Source organism: Aegilops tauschii, chromosome 3 (genome assembly GCF_002575655.3).
Source record: "Aegilops tauschii subsp. strangulata cultivar AL8/78 chromosome 3, Aet v6.0, whole genome shotgun sequence".
NCBI classification, from domain to species: Eukaryota; Viridiplantae; Streptophyta; class Magnoliopsida; order Poales; family Poaceae; genus Aegilops; species Aegilops tauschii.
The window spans coordinates 498106605-498130672 of record NC_053037.3 but is presented as its reverse complement, the minus strand read 5'-3'; the positions used below and the strand labels follow the sequence as shown (position 1 = coordinate 498130672).

General features: G+C 43.9%; 1 long non-coding RNA gene across 3 annotated transcripts; it reads right to left on the bottom strand.

Moving 5' to 3' along the window:
- Window positions 1–816: 816 nt before the first annotated feature.
- On the bottom strand, window positions 817–3714 carry LOC109743879 (uncharacterized). Of its 3 annotated transcripts, none has more exons than XR_012205443.1 (5): window positions 3357–3714; window positions 2753–2826; window positions 2229–2274; window positions 2055–2117; window positions 817–1057 (listed from the first exon to the last, which is right to left on the bottom strand). It is a non-coding gene; the product is annotated as an uncharacterized lncRNA (long non-coding RNA). The 3 variants fall into 3 exon arrangements; XR_002228192.4 differs by having other exon boundaries at window positions 3362–3714; XR_005773482.2 differs by lacking the exon at window positions 3357–3714 and having other exon boundaries at window positions 2753–3350.
- Between the last annotated feature and the right edge of the window lie 20354 nt (window positions 3715–24068).

Here is a 24068-nt window from a genome sequence, read left to right as displayed (position 1 = left end):
ATTGAGCCGTATGTCATATGTTCGGAGGTTGTCGAATATAAGGCATAAATCATCCACCAAGGATTCAACATGTTTGGTTTTGATGACTACGTCATCGACATATGCCTCCACGGTCTTGCCGATTTGCTTTTCCAGGCATGTTTGAATCATGCGCTGGTAAGTGGCACCGGCGTTCTTGAGCCCGAAAGGCAAAGTGTTGAAACAGAAGGGCCCGTACGGGGTGATGAATGCTGTTGCGGCCTGGTCGGATTCTTTCATCTTAATTTGATGGTATCCGGAGTATGCGTCGAGGAAACACAGTGAATTGTGTCCTGCGGTTGCGTCAATAATCTGGTCGATGTGAGGTAGTGGGAAGGGGTCCTTAGGGCAGGCCTTATTAAGGTCTTTGAAATCGACACACAGGCGCCAGGATTTATCCTTCTTCGGTACCATGACTAGGTTCGCTAGCCAGTCACTACAACAAGAACCCATCCCTCTTTAGCAACGCATCGATGCGTTGTCGAATGTCCATATAAGCGTTGTTGAGGTCTATACCAACGGATGTATATGCGTTGCCGTTGGTGGCGTTGCAAAGGCCTACAACAACACATATAATTGCGTTGGTAATCGACGTGAAAAATTGTTGCAAGGCAGCAACGCATATAGTTAGAACATAACAACACCTCATATGCGTTGGTGGCTACCCAGAACTATTTGGAATGGCCATAAACATATTAGTGCAAGCGTTGATGCATAGCATGGACAATTGCCAATATTTTATATATATTAACAACAACAATTATTCGGTTAATATTGATAGTGCACAAGAGCAAAAAATCAGTAAATAGGGAGAGCTCATATATTGAATCTGATTGGTTGCATTACATGGAACAAAATCAAAAGAGTAAACACATGATTTTCTTTACATTGACCCTGAAAATGACGTCACATCATTTTCTATACACTGACCATGAAAACGGCTTTCTAAAAACTTAACGTAAAACTATGTTGGTAGTAGTCCCATTCTCTGCCTTGCCAAAAACAACTTATCCATGCATCCTCTATTTATCTTGGCAATCTACATCAAAAATAAAAACTGACATGAGTAACGTAGCATTAGAGAATGAAAAAACCCTGGCCAATAGAGCAATACAATTAAGAAGAGGGGGAAACATACAAAGGCTGAAGGCCTTGCGATAACTAATCTAGCTGCATGACAATTACTTTTGACATTTTTGAGTGGTCGTATCAACTGATCATATTTTTCTAATGTAGCATTAGAAAGGTTACTGAGCTAGGTTGGTTGCATTACATAGCCGTAGAAGAGCATGTTGTTGGCTTGATATCTAATCTTGCAAATTGCTTATTCAGGTAAGTTTTATTTGCTAAATCAGAATAACTTCACCGATAATTAGTACTATCATTTTGGCAATTCATGGCACGCTAAATACTTTGCACACTCATTGCTATTCAGAGATTTAGATCATTTCTATCATAGTAAGTGCAGAACAGTATAAACTTGTCTTTGTGGAACCACGTACAGGACACTGATTTCTATCATAGTTATTTGAATTTTTTTTGCTATGTATTATTGAAAACAAAAACATGTGTATAGTCTCTCTTATATACTGAAATCTTAGTGAACTGCGGAATAATCTTATTACAACATTGATCATTGGTATAGGATGGGAAAAAATAACATAGAAGATTTTTTTCTTGAACAATTGATGTGCATGATTATGCTAGAGGGATATACTTAATTTAACTTCAGCGGCGTCAAGTTCAATTCTTGTTTCACATTCATAAAACAAGGGGAAAACATGTCAATGCAGGGCGAGAGAAGCTTATCTATATGGTGGCGCATCTTTTGTGCTTGATGATTGGTAGACAGCTTGTCAAAAAAATTAAATAAGTACAGAGAATTCAGGAAATCAGATGTTCTCGAAGTTAAAATCAAGAGAATTACATGAAGCAAGTTCAGAGATGTTCAATTAGCTGCCATCATTTAAACTAAAAAAAGAAGTAAAGCATCCACACTTAAGAAAACAGAATGCCCATCTTAGTTAATGGCCCACCTGTCCTCAAATGTAGAAAATGACCACCGTAACATCATCTGCAATACCTAGTTCCTTTCTCATCTGTTATATGAAAATTACTTCCATTAGAAACCAAAAATATGGGTTAGGTAGGATAACACTCTCGAGCAGAATTCAATAGACTTCAGATCTAGATTTGTGTAATCTTCTCACCACAAAAGGCACATCAATGACATCGGTACATCATGGAAAGCAGGCACTGTAGAAGATAAAATCAGTCACATTTCATTCACGAGAAGTGCAAGTCAATATTAGATGTTTGGATATATCATCACTCGGACGCAAGGACATACTAGGGTAGTATCCAGGGAGTCGTATCAACATTTCACAATTTCCCCTCTACTACTGAACAGATAATAAAACCCAAGTTGCATATGTAACTGTGAATGACACAATATAAAGGTAAAATATAGATGTCGAGATCAAGATTTACATGCATATTGACTAAATATTTACTTTCTCTAAGATTTAAGAAATTTAGCTCTGGAAGGAGGATGCCTTTTAGAACTTAGTACCAGCCAGCTAAATAACAATGCAGCTAATAACAAACTACACATATGGAATGTTAAACTTGAATTTATCCTAAAGGTTGAAAACTTTCAACTTAAATTAAGCATGCCCAGTTGGTGTAAGAAAGTGCTACTATATAAGGAACTAAAGTCTGTAAAGAAAGGCACCTCCTACACATTTGAGCGATGACGATGTTCAGCTGCTACAGCATACTCGGCATAAATGAAGTCTCAACTACAACCTGAAGATAACAGATCGGGGCTTTTCTGTATGTTAGGAAACTGAAATAATATAACAGTGCAAAGAAGCAAAAAAAGAGTGTATACTGTCAGTCAGTCCCAAATAAAAGCTATCAAAACTGTTAGGCATTGTTAGCATTACTTACAGATCCAAAGTTTTGTGGCGTAAACATAGAAGATATTTTTTTTACCAAGCACAATGAAGAAGTTACAGAATACAATCTCGAAAAAAACTGAAGTTACAGAATATATCAGACTATCTGTGCCATGTCATCAAGCTGTTATTAGCAAAAACAAACAGCCGTAAATTAGTTAAGTACACACTGATTCCCTGGTACTTACAACCTGGTATTTCAGTGCGCGCACAACTACAGTGGAGAACTCGGATCGGGGAGTGGCATGGATGCATAGATCAGGCGAGTGATCAAGGTAGCATAGATAATCGTCAAAATTTCTGGAAAAGAAACAGCCTTGGCATGATGGCCAAGCCACACCGAATACCAGCAAGGGTAAGATCAGAGGGGATCAGTGCCTTACTGAACCGTCGGCGTCGGAGTCGAGGTAGCTGACGGAGCGCAGTACCGTCGAGCCCGAGCCGATAGCCGCTCGTGCAGAGAGGCGGGGTGGTGGGCCGACAAACCGGAGGTGCCAAAGCTGCGCCGGCGACCCGTGGGGGTCTAGGGTTTCTGCGGGGGCGTGGGCAGGGTCGCATAGGATGTCGGGGAGGCGGCGGGCCGCGGGTTAGAGGAGAGAATAGTAAGAGGGATCCGAACCAGGGATCAGGAGTGCAGGGGAGCGCCGGAGTTCCCTGGAATCGGTGGTGGTGGAGAGAGGAATCGGGGGAGAGAGCTGGCGGAGAGGATTTTATTTTTATTTCATCCTTAGACGCATGATATTAGCGCACGAGGTGGTGGTGGTGGATGAGGTTAGAGGCCTTCGTGGCTCGTGGGGAGGTGGCCAGGTGGGAGGGTTAACCCAACGACAACACATGCTACAGTTCGTTGCTACATATCTGTTGCTATATGGGGTGTTTGTTGTAGTGAGTCCGGATGTTTGATTTCTCTGATAAACCCGGCTTCAAGTAACTTGGCTAGCTCCTCCCCCATAGCCTGTCGTTTGGGTTCGAAAAATCGCCGCAGCGTTTGCTTCAATATATTGAGACTATGCTCGGTGATACGTCTCCAACGTATCTATAATTTTTGATTGCTCCAAGCTATATTATATTCTGTTTTGGACATTATTAGACTTTATTATTCACTTTTATATTATTTTTGGGATTAACCTATTAACCAGAGGCCCAGCCCAGAATTGCTATTTTTTGCCTATTTCAGAGTTTCGCAGAAAAAGAATATCAAACGGAGTCCAAACGGAATGAAACCTTCGGGAACGTGATTTTCGGAACGAACATGATCCAGAGGACTTGGACCCTACGTCAAGGAACAAAAGAGGAGGCCACGAGGTAGCGGGGCGCACCTACCCCCCCCCCCCCCCCCAGGCGCGCCCTCCACCCTCGTGGGCCCCCTGTTGCTCCACCGACGTACTACTTCCTCCTATATATTCCTACATACCCCCAAACGATCAGAAACGGAGCCAAAAACCTAAGTCCACCGCCACAACCTTCTGTACCCACGAGATCCCATCTTGGGGCCTCTTCCGGAGCTCCGCCGGAGGGGCCATCGATCACGGAGGGCTTCTACATCAACACCATAGCCTCTCCGATGATGTGTGAGTAGTTTACCTCAGACCTTCGGGTCCATAGTTATTAGCTAGATGGCTTCTTCTCTCTTTTTGGATCTCAATACAATGTTCTCCCCCTCTCTCGTGGAGATCTATTCGATGTAATCTTCTTTTGCGGTGTGTTTGTTGAGACCGATGAATTGTGGGTTTATGATCAAGTTTATCTATGAACAATATTTGAATCTTCTCTGAATTCTTTTATGTATGATTGGTTATCTTTGCAAGTCTCTTCGAATTATCAGTTTGGTTTGGCCTACTAGATTGGTTTTTCTTGCAATGGGAGAAGTGCTTAGCTTTGGGTTCAATCTTGCGGTGTCCTTTCCCAGTGACAGCAGGGGCAGCAAGGCACATATTTTATTGTTGCCATCGAGGATAACAAGATGTTTTTTATCATATTGCATGAATTTATCCCTCTACATCATGTCATCTTGCTTAAGGTGTTACTCTGTTCTTATGAACTTAATACTCTAGATGCATGCTGGATAGCGGTCGATGTGTGGAGTAATAGTAGTAGATGCAGGCAGGAGTCGGTCTACTTGTCTTGGACGTGATGCCTATATACATGATCATACCTAGATATTCTCATAACTATGCTCAATTCTGTCAATTGCTCAACAGTAATTTGTTCACCCACCGTAAAATACTTATGCTCTTGAGAGAAGCCACTAGTGAAACCTATGGCCCCTGGGTCTATCTTCATCATATTAATCTTCCAACACTTAGTTATTTCCATTTCCTTTTACTTTGCTTTTATTTTACTTTGCATCTTTATCATAAAAATACCAAAAATATTATCCTATCATATCTATCGGATCTCCCTCTCGTAAGTGACCGTGTAGGGATTGACAACCCCTTATCGCGTTGGTTGGAGGATTTATTTGTTTTGTGTAGGTGCGAGGGACTCGCGCGTAGCCTCCTACTAGATTGATACCTTGGTTCTCAAAAACTGAGGGAAATACTTACGCTACTTTGCTGCATCACCCTTTCCTCTTCAAGGGAAAACCAACACAGTGCTCAAGAGGTAGCAAGAAGGATTTCTGGCGCCGTCGCCGGGGAGGTCTACGCAAAAGTCAACATACCAAGTACCCATCACAAACCCTTATCTCCCGCATTACATTATTTGCCATTTGCCTCTCGTTTTCCTCTCCCCCACTTCACCCTTGCCGTTTTATTCGCCCTCTCTTTTTCGTTCGCCTCTTTTTCGCTTGCTTCTCGTTTGCTCGTGTGTTGGATTGCTTGTTTGTCATGATGGCCCAAGATAATACCAAATTATGTGACTTTACCAATACCAACAACAATGATTTCCTTAGCACTATGATTGCTCCTCTTACCGATACTGAATCTTGTGAAATCAATACTGCTTTGTTGAATCTTGTCATGAAAGATCAATTCGCCTTCCTTCCTAGTGAAGATGCCGCTACTCATCTAAATAGCTTCGTTGATTTGTGTGATATGCAAAAGAAGAAAGATGTTGACAATGATATTGTTAAGTTGAAGCTATTTCCTTTTTCGCTTAGAGATCATGCTAAAGCTTGGTTTTCGTCTTTGCCTAAAAATAGTATTGATTCTTGGAATAAGTGCAAAGATGCTTTTATCTCTAAGTATTTTCCTCCCGCTAAGATTATCTCTCTTAGAAACGATATCATGAATTTTAAGCAACTTGATCATGAACATGTTGCACAAGCTTGGGAGAGAATGAAATTAATGATACGTAATTTCCCTACACATGGTTTGAATTTGTGGATGATTATACAAAAATTTTATGCCGGATTGAATTTTGCTTCTAGAAATCTTTTAGATTCGGCCGCGGGAGGTACTTTTATGGAAATCACTTTAGGAGAAGCTACTAAACTCCTAGATAATATTATGGTTAATTATTCTCAATGGCACAGTGAAAGATCTACTAATAAAAAAGTGCATGCGATAGAAGAAATTATTTGCTACTAAGAGTGTTTCTTCTGATCCTAATGATATGCCCTTGTCTACTTTGATTGAGAATAATAATGAATCTATGGATGTGAATTTTGTTGGTAGGAATAATTTTGGTAACAACGCGTATAGAGGAAACTTTAATCCTAGGCCTTACCCTAGTAATTCCTCTAATAATTATGGTAATTCCTACAACAATTCTTATGGAAATTTTAATAAGATGCCCTCTGAATTTGAGACTAGTGTTAAAGAGTTTATGAATTCGCAAAAGAATTTCAATGCTTTGCTTGAAGAGAAATTGCTTAAAGTTGATGAATTAGCTAGGAACGTTGATAGAATTTCTCTTGATGTTGATTCTTTAAAACTTAGATCTACTCCTCCTAAGCACGATATCAATGAGTCTCTCAAAGCCATGAGAATTTCCATTGATGAGTGCAAAGAAAGAACCGCTAGGATGCGTGCTAAGAAAGATTGCTTTATAAAAGCGTGTTCTTCTAATTTCTATGAAAATAAAGATGAAGATCTAAAAGTTATTGATGTGTCCCCTATTAAATCTTTGTTTATCAATATGTATCTTGATAATGATGGGACTGAATATGATCCACCTTTACCTAGAAGGCGTTCCAAAAATTCGGAGTTTTTAGATCTTGATGCTAAAATTGATAAAAGTGGGATTGAAGAGATCAAAACTCTAGATGTTAATGAACCCACTATTTTGGGTTTCAAGAAATTTAATTATGATAATTGCTCTTTGATAGATTGTATTTTCTTGTTGCAATCCGTGCTAAATTCTCCTCATGCTTATAGTCAAAATAAAGCTTTTACCAAGCATATCGTTGATGCTTTGATGCAATCTTATGAAGAAAAACTTGAGTTGGAAGTTTCTATCCCTAGAAAATTTTATGATGAGTGGGAACCTACTATTAAAATTAAGATTAAAGATCATGAATGCTATGCTTTGTGTGATTTGGGTGCTAGTGTTTTGTGACGCCCGGATAATCAAGCTACAGTAAACCTCTGCTAATGTTGCCACGACACCACGATTACTGTTGATAATCTCGCGATGATTCAAAACTCGTTCAAATTCAAATTTGAAATAAAGTCAAACTAGAAAAGTTTTCAAAAGCCAAAACTAAAATGTTCTAAATGTAGCAAGTAATTCATATAAATATTGGTGGAGAAGACACACTGTTATAAAGTAGTTAAATGCACTAAAATAAATAAAATAGTGGTAGAACTATTAATTAAATGTTCGTAAATTAATAGACAAATACAAACTACTTTCTAAAATGTGTAAATTGCTTGTGGCAGTGGGATATTTAGTAATACTAATTTAGGGACTATTATTGTATTTTATTTGAACTAAAATCTATTAAAGGTATAAAAGAAAAAGTTTTTGAAAGTAAAATAGAAAACAGAACAATACAAAAGAGAAAAGAAAAAAAGAGAAAGACCCCCCCCCCCAAGCTGGACCTCGGTCCAGCACGGTATCGGGCCGCCAGGCCGACCCACCCGCGCCCTCTACTAACCCCCCTGGGCGCCCGAAACCCTAGCCCCACTCGCCCACTACCCCCCACTTCCTCGATCCCCTTCTTCCCATCCCGATCTGGGAGCCCCGTCGGCCTCGTCCCAACCACGCCGCGTCTCCCCGGCGACCGCGCCGCCCCACTCCTCGACACCGGCGCCCGCCTCCTCAACCCTCCCTCCTGCGTGGATCTGGTCGGGGGCAATCGACGCCCCCGACGCCCTGCGCCCGCGCCGATGCCGTACCCCGTCGTCACCATCCCCACCCGTCGACGGCGTTCGCCTCCTCGACCCCTTCCCCGACGGACTCTCCCGCGCCTCGCCGACGAACCCCTGCACCGAGGGTATGACCCCATCTCCCCCTGCCCCTTCCCCTACGCTCCTTCACCGCGTCGCCCCGCCGTTCACCGTCCGACGCTGCGCGCCGCGTCCGACTACGCACCACTGCGGCCAGCAACTGCTGCTGCCCGGCTCCGCCGCTCCCTGCTTGCGTGCCCCACGCCCAGCCCCGCATCCGCGCACCCATGGTGCCGCCCGCCGGAGCCCCGCCTCCGCCGACTGTTGCTTCGGCGACTTCCGCAGCCTGCCGTTTCCCCCACTCCCTCGCGCGCGCGACGGCGTCCCTCTCGTGCTCCCCGCACTGGCGCCGGGCCGCGTCCTGCTCCCCCTCCCCGGCGTTCTGCGCGTTGGCCGCTGGCGCTCCTCTGGAGCGGTTGGGTGTGCCTTGCCTTGCCGTGGCCGGCTCGCCACTGCCAATGGCCCCCTGGCTTAATTAGGGGCTAATTAACCCCCACGCCCAGAACAAAAAAAGAATTAAATAAAAATAAATAAAAATAATATGATTAATCAATTAAGATAATTAATTAAATTAATTAATCCCTTTAATTAATCTAAATTAAGACTAATTAATTAACCTAATCACTTTAATTAATTTAACTAAACCTGTTTAGTTAACTAAGTCAATGACCAATGGGACCCACACGTCAGCGACCCAGTCAACACTTCTGTTGACTGCTGATGTCATGCTGACGTCAGCAAATACTATTCTGGATAATGTTGAATTAAATTAATTAAACAAATTCTAAAAATGATTTAAAACTTTAGTAAATCATGTAAAATAATCCGTAACTCGGATGAAAATACTTTCTACATGAAAGTTGCTCAGAACGACGAGACGAATCTGAATACGTAGTCTGTTTGTCAGCCACACGTCCCTAGCATAGCGAACATGGAACTTTCCCCTCCGGTCCGTCTGTCCGAAAACGTCAAACACCGGGAATACTTTCCCGGATGTTTTCCCCCTTCGCCGGTATCACCTACTACCGCGTTAGGGCATACCTAGCACCGTGTATTGCCTCGTTATGTTTTGTGATGCTTTGTTTGCTCCGTATTTACTGTTTCTTCCCCCTCTTCTTCTCCGGTAGACCCCGAGACCGGTGTTGATGCCACCGAGTACGACTACATCACCGACGACCCTTCTTCCTGTACAACAGAGCTTCCAGGCAAGCCCCCCCTTGATCACCAGATATCGCCTATTCTTCTCTATACTGCTTGCATTAGAGTAGTGTAGCATGTTACTGCTTTCCGTTAATCCTATCCTGATGCATAGCCTGTCATTGTTGCTACAGTTGTTACCCTTACCTGCTATCCTACTGCTTAGTATAGGATGCTAGTGTTCCATTAGTGGCCCTACACTCTTGTCCGTCTTCCATGCTATACTACTGGGCCGTGATCACTTCGGGAGGTGATCACGGGTATATACTATATACTTTATATACGTGACACATGTGGTGACTAAAGTCGGGTCGGCTCGTTGAGTACCCGCAAGTGATTCTGATGAGGGGGCTGAAAGGACAGGTGGCTCCATCCCGGTAGAGGTGGGCCTGGGTTCCTGACGGCCCCCGACTGTTACTTTGCGGCGGAGCGACAGGGCAGGTTGAGACCACCTAGGAGAGAGGTGGGCTTGGCCCTGGTCGGCGTTCGCGGATACTTAACACGCTTAACCAGATCTTGGTATTTGATCTGAGTCTGGCCATTTGGTCTATACGCACTAACCATCTATGCGGGAGTAGTTATGGGTATCCCGGCGTAGTGGTATCAGCCGAAGCCTTCGTGACGTCAGCGACTGAGTGGCGCGCGCCGGATTCGACTAGAACGCCTGCTAGGCTAGGTCTGCTTCCGGCCGCGTTCGCAACGTGCAGGTGTGCAATGGGCGATGGGCCCAGACCCCTGCGCCATAGGATTTAGACCGGCGTGCTGACCTCTCTGTTGTGCCTAGGTGGGGCTGCGACGTGTTGATCTTCCGCGGCCGGGCATGACCCAGAAAAGTGTGTCCGGCCAAATGGGATCGAGCGTGTTGGGTTATGTGGTGCACCCCTGCAGGGAAGTTTATCTATTCGAATAGTCGTGTCCCTCGGTAAAAGGACGACCCGGAGTTGTACCTTGACCTTATGACAACTAAAACCGGATACTTAATAAAACACACCCTTCCAAGTGCCAGATACAACCCGGTGATCGCTCTCTAACAGGGCGACGAGGAGGGGATCGCCGGGTAGGATTATGCTATGCGATGCTACTTGGAGGACTTCAATCTACTCTCTTCTACATGCTGCAAGATGGAGGCTGCCAGAAGCGTAGTCTTCGACAGGACTAGCTATCCCCCTCTTATTCTGGCATTCTGCAGTTCAGTCCACTGATATGGCCCTTTACACATATATCCATGCATATGTAGTGTAGCTCCTTGCTTGCGAGTACTTTGGATGAGTACTCACGGTTGCTTTCCTTCCTCTTTTCCCCCTTTCCTTTCTACCTGGTTGTCGCAACCAGATGCTGGAGTTCAGGAGCCAAACGCCACCGTCGACGATGACTCCTACAACACTGGAGGTGCCTACTACTACGCAGCCCGCTGACGACGACCAGGAGTAGTTAGGAGGATCCCAGGCAGGAGGCATGCGCCTCTTTCGATCTGTATCCCAGTTTGTGCTAGCCTTCTTAAAGGCAAACTTGTTTAACTTATGTCTGTACTCAGATATTGTTGCTTCCGCTGACTCGTCTATGATCGAGCACTTGTATTCGAGCCCTCGAGGCCCCTGGCTTGTATTATGATGCTTGTATGACTTATTTATATTTTAGAGTTGTGTTGTGATATCTTCCCGTGAGTCCCTGATCTTGATCGTACACGTTTGCGTGCATGATTAGTGTACGGTCAAATCGGGGGCGTCACAAGTTGGTATCAGAGCCGACTGCCTATAGGTATCCCCCTTCCACACTCCTTGGCCGAAGTTGAGTCTAGTCGTTGCAAAACTTTTACTAACATGGTTGTGCGGCTTACGGGCCCACGTCGCCATTGGGTGGTAGTAGGATCTTTTATTCCTCGACCTTTACTCTGGGACTCTGAACTCTCTTCTATTCGGGTTAAATGATTTTGCTAAAATCTAACTTTAGGTTCTCGAAAATACTTCCTCCCGGAGAGCCCCTTCCGGCCAGATGATCGCCTGCTGCACCAGAAGTGCTGAAGACACCCTCTGATGCTTTCCCGAGACCCTTGTGCCCTTCGCCATTGCGATCCCTACCACCAATAAATCCTTATGGATAACTACATACTTTTGTCGTTCATACCTTCATCCCCGGTTGCCCTTGTTATTATAAGGTGCCCTCAAATACTCTCCGATGTTCCAAGCATCCATTATGCTTACTACCCCGCAGTTCCTTGCCGCATGAATACCCCTACGAATAACTCTTCACCCTTATCGAGGAACTGTTCATTACTAGTTGATCATATGATCCACAAGGTACATTGATATACTATCCGGTCTTCCGGTAATTCCCTGCCAGCTGTTGCTGTGCAAATACTTGTCTCCTTGCATTATGGTTGCGTTCCATATGTCTAGCAATATTCATTAGTATCCCTTGTCATCATCATTTTCAGCCTTTGATTTGATATGTGGTGAATGCTCGCAATCCTCAGTCGAAATCCTAGAATTCATCCTTCCGGATCAGACGTCAGTTTAAACAAGAACTGGTTCTCGACCAACCGAATTGCCGTCGGTTGTACCCCTAAGTCTACTCAACTTATCCATCCTTAATCAGAGCGTTTGCTTCTGATCTCTTGATTTGGAAATCACAATTCCTTTGCATTTGAGATTTGAATTAGTTAGTTATTCCCATAATCTGATGCCTTTGCATTCTTTCTTCCTCTGATTGAGTACCGATACTCACGTCAGCTCCGTTATGGACCGCCAAACCCATTGTTGGGTTGTTATCCGATGGTATCATTCACATTCAAATCTTGTGAGTTCTTTCCCTGATACATAATGCTTTGACAACCTTGCTCTACTTTCGAGCTTGTGTTAATTACTCCTAAAAATTTGTGGTATATGTTCCTAACATGCCTCGATGGGTTGAACCAATGCCTTACCTAATCTATGTGAGCCCGAAAGATTTCACGGGCCATACTCATCTAGTATTTCACCAGGTAAAACTTTCAACACTAATGCCTTTATCGAATGCGAGAAGTGAATGAAAGGTTATGCATTGGAGAAGTGGGAGTCGACCTTGAACTTTGTGTTCATGCCCATGGACACGATGTAGATCCTATCATAGAAGCTTCTTGTACTAATAACTATTTCCTTGATATGATATCGTCTAGTATCTGTGTATTGATCCTTTTGCAATCGTGGTTCCGACCATGTTCTCCTTTAAATACCATTTCTCGTGCAAGTTTAAGCACTTGTCCTCTGCAGAGCAATACCCCCGTCCAACCTCTACTTTGGTCTGTCGTCGAGTATTACCCCCCTGGTATCTCGAGAATGCCAAGGAACTACTTAACTTCTTATGAGTTCTTCATCAACTAATATTCTTGCCGATTCCATTTTTCCAACGGGTTCTGAGTTGTTAGAACCCCTCAAGGACACCGATAAGTGAATCAATTCCGCACTCCGATTCAATAACTCTAAGTAATTTTTGTTGCTTACGAGTTTAATAATCCTTCAAGTCATTCCTAGCCTGCTCGGCTATGTCATTATCGTGCCGATTTTAACTGTGCTACCTGGACCTTCCCAGCGCACAAATTTCGACAGTGAGCTAATCTTGCGTCGATCTTCCTCGTCATATCACTTCTCCTTGAACAGCAAACTTGATTTCGAGTTTGTGTCCTACCCGTGGTTCCAATAACCTTTCGCTTTCATCATTCCTTTGACTTGATGTCATCGTCGATCAATTACATCTTCTTGAAAACCTCTTGACAAATTTGTCGTGATCATTGTCAACAATTTGACTTCTCCAAGTTGTGTGTCGAAATTCAGGATGAGAAATACCATCCTTGCCCCTTGATGAATTGTGTTATCATCGACAACAGTCTTGCCTTCCCCAACACAAACTTGTTCATATTTTGTGGTGTATCTTGATTTCCCTGATATCCAACCTATGTTATGTTCTACCGTGGAGTATTACCATCCTTGATGTCAAGAATGCCGTGAGCCTTACTCCACCTCTTAAGAATTCTTGGTACAGTGATACTTCTCACCATCACCATTCTTTCTGGGTCCCCGTGTTGTTTCTAAACGAAATACCGACAAATGGTCTGTGATGTGTAAATTCTAAACTTCTAGCAACCCTGTTGCTTTGAAGTTATTGGTCTATAGTTTCATTCTACGTCTATGGCTTAATGAATCATCATTCGAACATTGATCGTGCTACCTAGCCCATATTTCGGGTGCACATTTCAACCAATGTTTAACTGTGTATGTTTTCCTTGAGCATACATCATTAAGTCATTCGATCTAGCTAATGTTATCTCCTTGTTCACATAGTTGTGGAAATCCATATTTTGGAAATCTCAATGGATTGTCGCTGAGTCAATCAGTCACCTCCTCACCTCTCCTTGATTTAATGATGAACCCTTGTTCGGAACTCGCTTCCATAGTTCATCTCCCAAGAATCTTACATTGTCATCTCGTCAATTTGTGTTGCACCTTTTCTTCTCAGGCATCCTGAGTCTGAGTTATCCTGACACCAATCAGATCTGAATCCCGATCAGGTATGATGGTTGGAACATATTTCCAAGAGTTTTAACATTGGTCTTTATATCTCCCGGTAAGGTGATTGCCTAGCACACCTGGCTGGAGGACCTATTATTACAGTATCTCTTTTGGCAAGATTAACCATTTTCACATGAGGAAATTGTAAGACTTATTCTATAAGTTGTTTCCGATGGATCCTTTGTATCCAAAGTTTGACCTTTGCTTGAAGACCATGCTAATGCTATCTTGAAGCATGTCTGTGCTACTCTGATCTTCAATAAAAACATTTGAAGCACAATGCTAAATTTTCGTTATCTATTATTCAAACACCGTTGTTTGGGTAATGTCATGAACTTCCTCTTCCCTAACCTAAATGGTTCTCTTCTAACTATTGTCCTTGGGAAGGATATACCCTTGAAATATGTGTTTAAACACATTTTCCTTTCCATTGTTCTACTTAAACCTGATAATCATATTTTCCTTTCCATTGTTTGGTTTAGCCTTTCTTGTGATCTGTATGACCTAAGCAGTAATATTCTCCTGCTATTGTAAACACCTCAGTGTACAATTCTGTCAGAAAGACCCTGTTACTTTTGATTGATGACATTCCGGTAACCACCGATGGACGAGAACTTTGCCTATTGGTCCGCTTTGTTCAATGAGCAGGAAGATGGTTCTCTTCGTCCCTCGCCCTTGGTACCGACGTTGTTGCCGACATAACTGACAGGCTATCCGCTGACATGTGTTTCCTACATGGTCATACAAGATGTCACCGCCCTTCCTACTTTTAACCCACATGGTGGGCCCATAACCCACAGTTCCATAGGATCGAAACCTGGCTCTCCTGTACACCCCTGTTGCTAAAGTTATTTCTCGCGTTTGGCTTCGTATGTAAATCGCGAGCCAACTTCCTAGTGATCCATTCCGGTATCAGACACAATACTTATTCTCGTTGCTCTGGACCCCTTTCACACTTTGTTTCAGGCATCGAACGATTGCCTGCCCGCTCGAAACTTTCAATTCGAGAGTTACTTTCGCCACCTTCCTCGATGTTATCGACCAGATAGTCGACCTTGCAGAGTTCTGTTCTCCCTGTATGCCCACCCCTTATTCTTTCGTAAGTACGATGGAGTTCCGGAAGAAAGGACGCCGGCTTCATCATGATGACCTGAAGCAGAGAATTGAAGACATCAACAAAAGGGATCAACCTCTTCGAAAGGGCAGCCAAGACCGAGAAGACTCATTAGGTTTTCGCTACCAACACTTGCCCCCCTTACTCCACCGCTTAAATCTCGGGACGAGATTTCTTGTAGTGGAGGAGAATTGTGACGCCCGGATAATCAAGCTACAGTAAACCTCTGCTAATGTTGCCACGACACCACGATTACTGTTGATAATCTCGCGATTATTCAAAACTCGTTCAAATTCAAATTTGAAATAAAGTCAAACTAGAAAAGTTTTCAAAAGCCAAAACTAAAATGTTCTAAATGTAGCAAGTAATTCATAATGAATATTGGTGGAGAAGACACACTGTTATAAAGTAGTTAAATGCACTAAAATAAATAAAATAGTGGTAGAACTATTAATTAAATGTTCGTAAATTAATAGACAAATACAAACTACTTTCTAAAATGTGTAAATTGCTTGTGGCAGTGGGATATTTAGTAATACTAATTTAGGGACTATTATTGTATTTTATTTGAACTAAAATCTATTAAAGGTATAAAAGAAAAAGTTTTTGAAAGTAAAATAGAAAACAGAACAATACAAAAGAGAAAAGAAAAAAAGAGAAAGACCCCGCCCCCAAGCTGGACCTCGGTCCAGCACGCTATCGGGCCGCCAGGCCGACCCACCCGCGCCCTCTACTAACCCCCCCTGGGCGCCCGAAACCCTAGCCCCACTTGCCCACTACCCCCCACTTCCTCGATCCCCTTCTTCCCATCCCGATCTGGGAGCCCCGTCGGCCTCGTCCCGACCACGCCGCGTCTCCCCGGCGACCGCGCCGCCCCACTCCTCGACACCGGCGCCCGCCTCCTCAACCCTCCCTCCTGCGTGGATCTGGTCGGGGGCAATCGACGCCCCCGATGCCCTGCGCCCGCGCCGATGCCGTACCCCGTCGTCACCATCCCCACCCGTCGACGGTGTTCGCCTCCTCGACCCCTTCCCCGACGGACTCTCCCGCGCCTCGCCGACGAACCCCTGCACCGGGGGTATGACCCCATCTCCCCCTGCCCCTTCCCCTACGCTCCTTCACCGCGTCGCCCCGCCGTTCACCGTCCGACGCTGCGCGCCGCGTCCGACTACGCACCACTGCGGCCAGCAACTGCTGCTGCCCGGCTCCGCCGCTCCCTGCTTGCGTGCCCCATGCCCAGCCCTGCATTCGCGCGCCCATGGTGCCGCCCGCCGGAGCCCCGCCTCCGCCCGCTGTTGCTTCGGCGACTTCCGCAGCCTGCCGTTTCCCCCACTCCCTCGCGCGCGCGACGGCGTCCCTCTCGTGCTCCCCGCACTAGCGCCGGGCCGCGTCCTGCTCCCCCTCCCCGGCGTTCTGCACGTTGGCCGCTGGCGCTCCTCTGGAGCGGTTGGATGTGCCTTGCCTTGCCTTGCCGTGGCCGGCTCGCCACTGCCAATGGCCCCCTGGCTTAATTAGGGGCTAATTAACCCCCACGCCCAGAACAAAAAAAGAATTAAATAAAAATAATATGATTAATCAATTAAGATAATTAATTAAATTAATTAATCCCTTTAATTAATCTAAATTAAGCCTAATTAATTAACCTAATCACTTTAATTAATTTAACTAAACCTGTTTAGTTAACTAAGTCAATGACCAATGGGACCCACACGTCAGCGACCCAGTCAACACTTCTGTTGACTGCTGATGTCATGCTGACGTCAGCAAATACTATTCTGGATAATGTTGAATTAAATTAATTAAACAAATTCTAAAAATGATTTAAAACTTTAGTAAATCATGTAAAATAATCCGTAACTCGGATGAAAATACTTTCTACATGAAAGTTGCTCAGAACGACGAGACGAATCTGAATACGTAGTCTGTTTGTAAGCCACACGTCCCTAGCATAGCGAACATGGAACTTTTCCCCTCCGGCCCGTCTGTCCGAAAACGTCGAACACCGGGAATACTTTCCCGGATGTTTTCCCCCTTCGCCGGTATCACCTACTACCGCGTTAGGGCATACCTAGCACCGTGTATTGCCTCGTTATGTTTTGTGATGCTTTGTTTGCTCCGTATTTACTGTTTCTTCCCCCTCTTCTTCTCCGGTAGACCCCGAGACCGGTGTTGATGCCACCGAGTACGACTACATCACCGACGACCCTTCTTCCTGTACAACAAAGCTTCCAGGCAAGCCCCCCCCCCTTGATCACCAGATATCGCCTATTCTTCTCTATACTGCTTGCATTAGAGTAGTGTAGCATGTTACTGCTTTCCGTTAATCCTATCCTGATGCATAGCCTGTCATTGTTGCTACAGTTGTTACCCTTACCTGCTATCCTACTGCTTAGTATAGGATGCTAGTGTTCCATCAGTGGCCCTACACTCTTGTCCGTCTGCCATGCTATACTACGGGGTCGTGATCACTTCGGGAGGTGATCACGGGTACATACTATATACTTTATATACGTGACACATGTGGTGACTAAAATCGGGTCGGCTCGTTGAGTACCCGCAAGTGATTTTGATGAGGGGGCTGAAAGGACAGGTGGCTCCATCCCGGTAGAGGTGGGCCTGGGTTCCTGACGGCCCCCGACTGTTACTTTGTGGCGGAGCGACAGGGCAGGTTGAGACCACCTAGGAGAGAGATGGGCTTGGCCCTGGTCGGCGTTCGCGGATACTTAACACGCTTAACGAGATCTTGGTATTTGATCTGAGTCTGGCCATTTGGTCTATACACACTAACCAACTACGCGGGAACAGTTATGGGCACTCGACGTCGTGGTATCAGCCGAAGCCTTCGTGACGTCAGCGACTGAGTGGCGCGCGCCGGATTGGACTAGAACGCCTGCTAGGCTAGGTCTGCTTCCGTCCGCGTTCGCAACGTGCAGGTGTGCAATGGGCGATGGGCCCAGACCCCTGCGCCATAGGATTTAGACCGGCGTGCTGACCTCTCTGTTGTGCCTAGGTGGGGCTGCGACGTGTTGATCTTCCGCGGCCGGGCATGACCCAGAAAAGTGTGTCCGGCCAAATGGGATCAAGCGTGTTGGGTTATGTGGTGCACCCCTGCAGGGAAGTTTATCTATTCGAATAGTCGTGTCCCTCGGTAAAAGGACGACCCGGAGTTGTACCTTGACCTTATGACAACTAGAACCGGATACTTAATAAAACACACCCTTCCAAGTGCCAGATACAACCCGGTGATCGCTCTCTAACAGGGCGACGAGGAGGGGATCGCCGGGTAGGATTATGCTATGCGATGCTACTTGGAGGACTTCAATCTACTCTCTTCTACATGCTGCAAGATGGAGGCTGCCAGAAGCGTAGTCTTCGACAGGACTAGCTATCCCCCTCTTATTCTGGCATTCTGCAGTTCAGTCCACTGATATGGCCCTTTACACATATATCCATGCATATGTAGTGTAGCTCCTTTCTTGCGAGTACTTTGGATGAGTACTCACGGTTGCTTTCCTTCCTCTTTTCCCCCTTTCCTTTCTACCTGGTTGACGCAACCAGATGCTGGAGTTCAGGAGCCAGACGCCACCATCGACGACGACTCCTACGACACTGGAGGTGCCTACTACTACGTGCAGCCCGCTGACGACGACCAGGAGTAGTTAGGAGGATCCCAGGCAGGAGGCCTGTGCCTCTTTCGATCTGTATCCCAGTTTGTGCTAGCCTTCTTAAGGCAAACTTGTTTAACTTATGTCTGTACTCAGATATTGTTGCTTCCGCTGACTCGTCTATGATCGAGCACTTGTATTCGAGCCCTCGAGGCCCCTGGCTTGTATTATGATGCTTCTATGACTTATTTATGTTTTAGAGTTGTGTTGTGATATCTTCTCGTGAGTCCCTGATCTTGATCGTACACGTTTGCGTGCATGATTAGTGTACGGTCAAATCGGGGGCGTCACATGTTTCCACGATTCCAAAAACTTTGTGCGATTTGCGAGGTTTCCGTAATTTTGATGATTGCTCTTTAAACTTGCACCTTGCGGATTCCACTATTAAGAAACCTATGGGAAGAATTAATGATGTTCTTATTGTTGCAAATAGGAACTATGTGCCCGTATATTTTATCGTTCTTGATATAGATTGCAATCCTTCATGTCCTATTATTCTTGGTAGACCTTTCCTTAGAACGATTGGTGCAATTATTGTTATGAAGGAAGGGAATATTAGATTCCAATTTCCATTGAAGAAAGGCATGGAACACTTCCCTAGGAAGAAAATAAAACTACCATATGAATCTATTATGAGAGCCACTTATGGATTGCCTACCAAAGATGGTAATACCTAGATCTATCCTTGCTTTTATGCCTAGCTAGGGGCGTTAAACGATAGCGCTTGTTGGGAGGCAACCCAATTTTATTTTTAGTTTTTTGCTTTTTGCTTCTGTTTAGGAATAAATATTTGATCTAGCCTCTGGTTAGATGTGTTTTTATGTTTTAATTAGTGTTTGTGCCAAGTTAAACCTATAGGATCTTCTTGGATGATAGTTATTTGATCTTGCTGTAATTTCCAGAAACTTTCTGTTCACGAAAATAATTCTTAAAAATCACCAGAACGTGATAAAATATTGATTCCTGTTGCTTCTGATCAATAAACAAATTTTCTAGGCCTTCCTATTTTGGCTGATTTTTTGGAGTTCCAGAAGTGTGCGTTAGTTACAGATTACTACAGACTGTTCTGTTTTTGACAGATTCTGTTTTTCGTGTGTTGTTTGCTTATTTTGATGAATCTATGGCTAGTAAAAGAGTTTATAAACCATATAGAAGTTGTAATACAGTAGGTTTAACACCAATATAAATAAAGAATGAGTTCATTACAGTACCTTGAAGTGGTCTTTTGTTTTATTTCGCTAACGGAGCTCACGAGATTTTCTGTTAAGTTTTGTGTTGTGAAGTTTTCAAGTTTTGGGTGAAAGATTTGATGGATTATGGAACAAGGAGTGGCAAGAGCCTAAGCTTGGGGATTCCCATGGCACCCCCAAGATAATCTAAGGACACCGAAAAGCCAAAGCTTGGGGATGCCCCGGAAGGCATCCCCTCTTTCGTCTACTTCCATCGGTAACTTTACTTGGAGCTATATTTTTATTCACCACATGATATGTGTTTTGCTTGGAGCGTCTTGTATTATTTGAGTCTTTATTTGTTAGTTTACCACAATCATCCTTGCTGTACACACCTTTTGAGAGAGACACACATGATTCGAAAATTATTAGAATACTCTATGTGCTTCACTTATATCTTTTGAGCTATATAGTTTTGCTCTAGTGCTTCACTTATATCTTTTAGAGCACAGTTGTGGATTTGTTTTATAGAAACTATTGATCTCTCATGCTTCACTTATATTATTTTGAGAGTCTTAAAATAGCATGGCAATTTGCTTTAATTAATATCATGAAAAATTTGATGCTTGATAATTGTTTTGAGATATAAAGGTGGTAATATCATAGTTGTGCTAGTTGAGTAATTGTGGAATTAAAAAATACATGTGTTGGAGTTTGTGATTCCCGTAGCATGCACGTATGGTGAACCGTTATGTAACAAAGTCAGAGCATGAAGTATTTGTTGATTGTCTTCCTGTGTGTGGCGGTCGGGATCGCGCGATGGTTAACTCCTACCAACCCTTCCCCTAGGAGCATGGGTAGTAGTACTTTGCTTCGAGGGCTAATAAATTTTTGCAATAAGTATATGAGTTCTTTATGACTAATGTGAGTCCATGGATTATACGCACACTTACCTTTCCGCAATTTTCTAGCCTCTTCGGTACCGCGCATTGCCCTTTCTCACTTTGAGAGTTGGTGCAAACTTCGCCGGTGCATCCAAACCCCGTGATATGATACGCTCTATCACACATAAACCTCCTTATATCTTCCTCAAAACAGCCACCATACCTACCTATCATGGCATTTCCATAGCCATTCCTAGATATATTGCCATGCAACTTTCCACCGTTTCATTTATCATGACATACTCCATTATTGTCATATTGCTTTGCATGATCATGTAGTTGACATTGTATTTGTGGCAAAGCCACCGTTCATAATTCTTTCATACATGTCGCTCTTGATTCATTGCATATCCCGGTACACCGCCGGAGGCATTCATTTAGAGTCATACTTTGTTCTAAGTATTGAGTTGTAATTCATGAGTTATAAGTAAAATAAAAGTGTGATGATCATCATTATTAGAGCATTGTCCCAAGTGAGGAAAGGATGATGGAGACTATGATTCCCCCACAAGTCGGGATGAGACTCCGGACTAAAAAAAAGAGGCCATAAAAAAGGCGCTAATAAAAAAATGAGAGAAAAAGAGAGAAGGGACAATGTTACTATCCTTTTACCACACTTGTGCTTCAAAGTAGCACCGTGATCTTCATAATAGAGAGTCTCTCATTTTGTCACTTTCATATACTAGTGGGAAATTTCATTATAGAACTTGGCTTGTATATTCCAATGATGGGCTTCCTCAAAATGCCCGAGGTCTTCGTGAGCAAGCAAGTTGGATGCACACCCACTTAGTTTCTTTTTGAGCTTTCATACACTTATAGCTCTAGTGCATCCGTTGCATGGCAATCCCTACTCCTCGCATTAACATCAATTGATGGGCATCTCCATAGCTCGTTAATTAGCCTCATTGATGTGAGACTTTCTCCTTTTTTTGTCTTCCCACATAACCCCTACCATTATATCTTATTCCACCATAGTGCTATATCCATGGCTTGCGCTCATGTGTTGCGTAAGAGTTGAAAAAGCTGAAGCGCGTTAAAAGTATGAACCAATTGCTTGGCTAAAACCAGGGTCGTACATGATATGAATACTTTGTGTGGGGAAGATGGAGCATAGCCAGATTATATGATTTTGTAGGGATAACTTGCTTTGGCTATGTTATTTTGATAAGACATAATTGCTTAGTTAGTATGCTTGAAATATTATTGTTTTTATGTCAATATTAAACTTTTATCTTGAATCATATCAAATCTGAACAGTCATGCCACAATGAGAAGAATTACATTGAAATTATGCCAAGTAGCATTCCGCATCAAAAATTCTGTTTTTATCATTTACCTACTCGAGGACGAGCAGGAATTAAGCTTGGGGATGCTTGATACGTCTCCAATGTATCTATAATTTTTGATTGCTCCATGCTATATTATATTCTGTTTTGGACATTATTGGGCTTTATTATTCACTTTTATATTATTTTTGGGACTAACCTATTAACCGGAGGCCCAACCCAGAATTGCTGTTTTTTGCCTATTTCAGAGTTTCGCAGAAAAAGAATATCAAACGGAGTCCAAACGGAATGAAACCTTTGGGAACGTGATTTTCGGAACGAACATGATCCAGAGGACTTGGACCCTACGTCAAGAAACAAAAGAGGAGGCCACGAGGTAGGGGGCGCGCCTACCCCCCTACCCTAGGCGCGCCCTCCACCCTCGTGGGCCCCCTGTTGCTCCACCGACGTACTCCTTCCTCCAATATATACCTACGTACCCCCAAACGATCAGAAACGGAGCCAAAAACCTAATTCCACCGCCACAACCTTCTGTACCCACGAGATCCCATCTTGGGGCCTGTTCCGGAGCTCCACCGGAGGGGGCATCGATCACGGAGGGCTTCTACATCAACACCATAGCCTCTCCGATGATGTGTGAGTAGTTTACCTCAGACCTTCGGGTCCATAGTTATTAGCTAGATGGCTTCTTCTCTCTTTTTGGATCTCAATACAATGTTCTCCCCCTCTCTCGTGGAGATCTATTCGATGTAATCTTCTTTTGCGGTGTGTTTGTTGAGACCGATGAATTGTGGGTTTATGATCAAGTTTATCTATGAACAATATTTGAATCTTCTCTGAATTCTTTTATGTATGATTGGTTATCTTTGCAAGTCTCTTCGAATTATCAATTTGGTTTGGCCTACTAGATTGGTTTTTCTTGCAATGGGAGAAGTGCTTAGCTTTGGGTTCAATCTTGCGGTGTCCTTTCCCAGTGACAGCAGGGGCAGCAAGGCATGTATTGTATTGTTGCCATCGAGGATAACAAGATGGGGTTTTTATCATATTGCATGAATTTATCCCTCTACATCATGTCATCTTGCTTAAGGCGTTACTCTGTTCTTATGAACTTAATACTCTAGATGCATGCTGGATGGCGGTCAATGTGTGGAGTAATAGTAGTAGATGCAGGCAGGAATCGGTCTACTTGTCTTGGACGTGATGCCTATATACATGATCATACCTAGATATTCTCATAACTATGCTCAATTCTGTCAATTGCTCAACAGTAATTTGTTCGCCCACCGTAAAATACTTATGCTCTTGAGAGAAGCCACTAGTGAAACCTATGGCCCCCAGGTCTATCTTCATCATATTAATCTTCCAATACTTAGTTATTTCCGTTGCCTTCTACTTTGCTTTTATTTTACTTTGCATCAAAAAAATACCAAAAATATTATCCTATCATATTTATCAGATCTCACTCTCGTAAGTGACCGTGTAGGGATTGACAACCCCTTATCGCGTTGGTTGCGAGGATTTATTTGGTTTGTGTAGGTGCGAGGGACTCGCGCGTAGCCTCCTACTGGATGGATACCTTGGTTCTCAAAAACTGAGGGAAATACTTACGCTACTTTGCTGCATCACCCTTTCCTCTTCAAGGGAAAACCAATGCAGTGCTCAAGAGGTAGCACTCGGCTAGTCGGCGTGGGATTCCTGGCATATCCGAAGGGTGCCAGGCGAAGATGTCTCAATTCTCTCGCAAAAACGCGCGTAATGCGGCGTCGACCGTCGGATCCAGCTGCGCCCCAATGGAAGCTGTCTTCTTGGGGTCCGTCGGGTGAACTTGAAATTTGACT